We start from the raw sequence: 5,694 nt of genomic DNA, 5'->3' as shown, positions 1-5,694 counted from the left end.
GCAAGCGAGCAATTTGGTTCTGATGCTGGCACAATCAATTTAGCTAGAGTCCAATTCCCAGTTTTTCTGGTTTTGAAAATCTTCAGAAGGGTATGGCTTGATTTGTTGTTGTTTTGTTACTATTCATCACCCATGATGCATAATAAGTTATTCTTCATCCGAAGTAATCTTACGATCATTTCATAATTAAATTACGTTTGGAATTCAAATAGTTACGTTCCTTTGATTCACTACGTAAAATTTGACATAAGAAAATAAAAATATAGATCATAAGACATTTTTTTTGTAGTTTATGTGTATTTTAGACTATGTTTTTACGTTTGTAATTTTACATAACATAAAATATTTTTTACGGTGATTATATATTTTCTTACGGTCTCTTTTTACGTCGGAAATAAAACAAAACTTACGGAACATAAAATTACTACCGTCCATCTGGGTGAAAAATTGTTATTCCTCACCCATCCATCTGGTGCATCGACCACACCCTCTTCACAAACCAATTCTGTTGTCAGCTACCGACGCCGTAAGATTTTCAAACTCTCCCGTAAGAAAAGAATACTACCGTCCGAAGATATCTATAGGAACCCAAGAACTCCAACCACCGCCGTAAGATTTCTGGGAACCTATAGGATTCCAACCAGCATCGTAAGGTTCCCAAACTCTCCCGTAAGGAAAAATAGCTCACGTAACTAGTCAGCCCAGGTGCGCCAGCACTAATCTATTTAAGAAACACTGATGTACAGAATTTCGAAAGCCACGTAAAGTAGGAACTCTGACGTAAACCTTATTGCAAGAATTCTCTTTGGTCCACCAATTGAACCTAAAATACCTTATGCCGACAAATCATCACCAAGTAATGGCATGTTCTGATGTTTCTGTAATAATTGTCATCTTGACTGCATATGCAAGAAAAACACAAGGCTTAGGCCTGGAAAATCATGGCACAGCCAAATGCACCGCAAATAGCCTGCCGTGCATATAAAATATAAAGTCATGCAAGAAATAAGATAAATTTAGTACTACGTGAGCTAAGGACAACTCTAGCCAATGCCCTAAAACCAGTTAGAGGAGCAAAACTCAGGTTTTACTCATCTAATCTGACCTAGCGAACTCCTAAAATCCATAGAGGAGGATAACTTTTCCTCCATGGTGTATCCAGCGCCTATATTTACTCCATCGCTGAGCGACCGAGTAAAAAAATTTCCTTCCTCCTCTGCATCTCCTCCTCTCGAATCCCCGCAGCCAGCGACTCCCCCACCGTTCCCCGACGTCCCCTCCATCGCCGCCGGTACCCCGAGGTGGTGGAGGGGGAGCGCAAGATCTTCGTGGAGGCGAAACGCACGGCCGACAAGGAGGTCATTGTCCTCTCGGACGACAAGGACGGCAGCGCTGCCGACGACTTTGACATTGAAGAGTGGCGGTGCGGCGATGACGGCACATGGGCGGACTCCATGGGCGGTGGGATTTCACCGGTGGCCTAGACTATGTTTCGGCAGATTCTTATGTACATTATGTGTCGAATTTTGGTTTAGAAGTTTGTTTAAATCGAATCTATGTTGAACTTATGAAAATTTGCTTTTACTCCACTTAATTTAGGAGTTCGGCTAGGTCCGACCAAAACTTAGTGGAATAAAAATACTTCACTAAGTTTACTTTACCGTTTTGCTCCTCCATTTTTAGGAGATCGACTAGAGTTGGCCTGAGTACACAATCGTTGTATATAGGAGTAACTATTAATTACATGTGAAGCTAATTGTATATACAATTCAAGTCAAAGATAATTCTGGTAAACACATGGTATACCCCCCTTGCAAAAAAAATACACATGGTATACTAGTATACACTGATAAAAGAATTTTACGGAAACAACATAATGGTGTCAAAGCCAACTTCATATGATCATATCGCTTTTGTTAGCACTGCCTTTCTTCATATCAGCATATGGTCAACGGAGGGGAAGATATGAAGCGAGTAGTGATTCTGAAATGGTAAACACACCCTGTTTCACCCCCTGCCTACAAGGCAACAACACCAGTAGAGATCTGAGAAGGACCTCATCTGGAAGCTTCCCCAACCATGTCAATGGCCAACTGCACAATGAAGAGAAAACATATGACATAACTCAAGAAAAATATCTTGAAACTCTTACAAAATTTGTTCTGACAAATTATCCTCTTCATTCCAGAAAAAGTGAAATGTTACAATGATACAAAGAGATATTCTTTTCTGTTAATAGAAGAAATTTACCTAATTAAAACTAGCAAGACCAATTGGTACCAACCATAGCTCCCACAGCTTAGCCTAACTGTTGATGTGAACTTGCCGAGGAACTTGCTGATAAGAGCCTGCACATAAAAAGGAGTAAGCATAGAACAATAACCAAAAACTCTATTATCTTGACAAGGGGTATAGTATAAGACAACAGTATAAGTCTTCCGTTACACAGATGTAGAGATTTTGGTTATTGTCAAGAAGAGGAATCAGATGAACCAAATAATGTTGTCTTAATTTGTACGGAACATAAACATTTGTCGATGGATAGTCTATACGGGCATGCATGATAACAACGTGTGTGAGTACACTTGCAGCTGTAGTCAGGGCTGGGGCACTTCAATTCATAATTTCTTCTGAACAGACATGAATCACAACATTGAAACCGAAGAATTTTTTAATCTCTAGTAGGCAGTTATCTGTTATGTGACCAAGTCAGCATCAGTTACGTGATAGGGCAAAGGAACCACATAAATCCTGCCTTCATCACTGCTAAATTGTAAATGAAGCAACTACTAGTGATCTTTACAATAAGATTCTCTTCCTTTGAAAGGTTGGAACCTGCTGCAATCCGTAGAAAGGATTTGACAATTGTATACCTTACACATTACTATTATATTAATAACCAAAGGGCACTCACCACCTCACCTCAAAGTTCTTAACCATCCTGACAAGCAGACTTCAGCAAAGCCAAATCAATGGCCAGCCTCAAAACACCTGAAATGTCTACCATCTCTTAGTATTGCTAACAGATTTAAGTAAACCTGCTGAATTTTCTTATACAGATTTGCAGCCGATTTTTTTTACATAGATAGATACCTTGCTCTGTAAGTAGTGGCTAGTGACATGACCAAAGGGGAAAAAGGAGGTTAATTATAACACTACCTTGCAGACTTGTACCCATGTTCTCAAATTCAGCTATTACTAGCTACCACTGATTTTCTGAAAAGAAGTGCACTTGAATTTATTTACTTTTAAACTTGTTTCATACAATTTTTGGTTTATCCAATAATCTGTGTGGCGACTATTGGAGCTAACTCGTCATTAGCATGTTATAAATGTAGAAGCTGTGAATAAAAAATTTCCAAGCGGCAAACTCAAGAATAATACATTAGCTCGCTGCCTGGTTAGCTGAAACTAAATAAAGTGAATGCTGTGAACATGCCTACTTGAGATATTTATTCACCACCCGTTAATTTGTATCCTTCCACACTATAGTATTGATTAGTTAACCGTAGATCTAGATCTGCTCTATAAAAATTTCAAAAAGAGAGAATCAGGTGGAGATCTGTTACCAGATTGAGCAAAACTGAATTTTTCATACCAGTGTGACATGTATGTTGATGATGCAAGACGGTGAGGAGGCCAGCCGTGGACTTGTGGCCATGTGGAGTCACTGCTCATGGCTGGACTGCCCGAGCATACCGTCTTGGTCTGCCGCAGACGCTGGATGCCGCCGGCCGACGAGGGCACCAGGCCAGCCGCCGAGCCGCACGGAGACGAGGGCCTCACCCCACCGCACACAGCCGAGAGGCCGCCACTACGCTACGTCCACTCTTCTCCGCCCTGCTGCCGCCACCGAAGCCACCCATACCGATCGGCCGCTCGCGGCCGAGACCTCCGGCCGCTACCACCCGCAATTAGAAACGCCATGAGCCCACGACTAAAATAATAACTGTTCACAGGTATACCAAAACAATAAATTACATCGGCTGACATTCTGAAGGGGCAAAAATTTACTTCGGCGAGCGTTGGATCCCGTAAGAAAAAGGAGAGCGGTGGAGGTGCGAGTGCGATCAAGTCAATTAAACTTCTGGCTCCGTTGGTTGACAGGGTGAGGAATAACTTATTCTTCATCCTGGGTCTTAAATAGATTTTCTATATATATATATATATTAGGATTTCTATTTTGTTTTGAAAATATGACTGCATTGAAAATTCTATAAATGTTCTTTTAGAAAATATTCATATTTTTTCAAAAGAAAACTTCATGTTTTTTTTAGAAAAAAAACCCTTCTAGATAATCAACTAAAACCCAAAATACCGCTAGCCAAAATATGCTAGAGCGAGTGAGAGGCTGGTCTACCCGCGGTGTTTACTTGCCATCCCCAACAAATCTGCTAGCGGTCCATTCTTTTTGTCTTTTTGTTCAAAGCTTGGTCGGCATGTTGGTTGGATTCGCATGAAACCGGTTTCATCAGTTGATGATTTTGGGAGAGTGACACTTGTTGCATCAAAGCATCGGGACATGTGTGGGGGTTGCACTCGAGTGGGGAACACATTTAGCTTTTGGTACTTTGATCGCTCGGCGAAGTACTATACCGAGTGTTTTCCCCTTCTTGTTTGGAACTCGAATGGGCCGCTAGCAGATTGATGGGTAGCATCGTAGTAAGGCCAAAATCCCAACGTGTTCGATCTTCGTACAATGGACCGTCTGCACCGATCCGTAACTTTTTTTTCCTGAGTGAGCACTGATCCGTAATAGTGCAAGCTCCTGGGGCGACGGATCGCCAGGCGCGTCTATATATCGCTTAATGCGAGCGGGGTAAAGTGCTTGCGCGCTCGCCCTACAACACGCGCAAGGAATGTATATAAAAAGCACTGCTCGATTGCTTTAAGAAAACATATACGAATTGGTGGCTTGCAAGTACGCAAAATTTAGTTGTAGACTTTTTGAAGTAGAAGTATCGAACCCACAGGGAGCATAGCAATTGAACATTGCCTCCTGTAGTGATTTATAGATTTGTGCGTGCAAATAATTGTAGACTACATACAAAGTAAGGGCAGAAGTAAATAGCTATTTAGGTGTAGAGTGAACTGAAAATAAATAACATAAAAGTAAATACTCCATCCGTTCTTAAATATTTGTCTTTCTAGACATTTCAAATGACTACTACATACGGATGTATGTAGACATATTTTAGAGTGTAGATTCACTCATTTTGCTTCGTATGTAGTCACTTGTTGAAATACCAAGAAAGACAAGTATTTAGGAACGGAGGGAGTAGAAAACAACAGTACGACTAATGAGTAGAAATGGCAAAGGAGTTAGGCGTTCTCAGGGAGTTCGGAATCTCCATTGGCATGTTTCTGCAGCAACATAAGCATCTACATGATATGGTTTGTGAAGGAAATATGCCCTAAAGGCAATAATAAAATTGTTATTTATATTTTCTTATATCATGACAAATGTTTATTATTCATGCTAGAATTGTATTAACCGGAAACTTAGTACATGTGTGAATACATAGACAAACAAAGTGTCTCTAGTATGCCTCTATTTGACTAGCTCGTTAATCAAAGATGGTTAAGTTTCCCAGCCATGGACATGTGTTGTCATTTGATAAACGGGATCACATCATTAGAAAATAATGTGATAGACTAGACCCATCCGTTAGCTTAGCACTTTGGTCGCTTAGT

The 5,694-nt window shown here is 40.6% G+C and overlaps 1 long non-coding RNA gene across 3 annotated transcripts; it reads right to left on the bottom strand.

Annotated features, from left to right (window-relative positions):
- Nucleotides 1-1,639: 1,639 nt before the first annotated feature.
- On the bottom strand, nt 1,640-4,099 carry LOC125520737 (uncharacterized). 3 transcript variants are annotated; one of them, XR_015612070.1, is made up of 5 exons: nt 3,982-4,057; nt 3,599-3,901; nt 2,923-2,991; nt 2,251-2,348; nt 1,682-2,093 (listed from the first exon to the last, which is right to left on the bottom strand). It is a non-coding gene; the product is annotated as an uncharacterized LOC125520737 (long non-coding RNA). The 3 variants fall into 3 exon arrangements; XR_015612069.1 differs by having other exon boundaries at nt 1,683-2,093; nt 4,015-4,099; XR_007288802.2 differs by lacking the exon at nt 3,982-4,057 and having other exon boundaries at nt 1,640-2,093; nt 3,599-3,973.
- Nucleotides 4,100-5,694: the final 1,595 nt, after the last annotated feature.

Source organism: Triticum urartu, chromosome 7A (genome assembly GCF_056163025.1).
Source record: "Triticum urartu cultivar PI428250 chromosome 7A, HENAU_Tu73, whole genome shotgun sequence".
Taxonomy (NCBI): domain Eukaryota; kingdom Viridiplantae; phylum Streptophyta; class Magnoliopsida; order Poales; family Poaceae; genus Triticum; species Triticum urartu.
The sequence above is the reverse complement of the archived record's forward strand: the minus strand, read 5'-3'. Positions and strand labels throughout refer to the sequence as shown.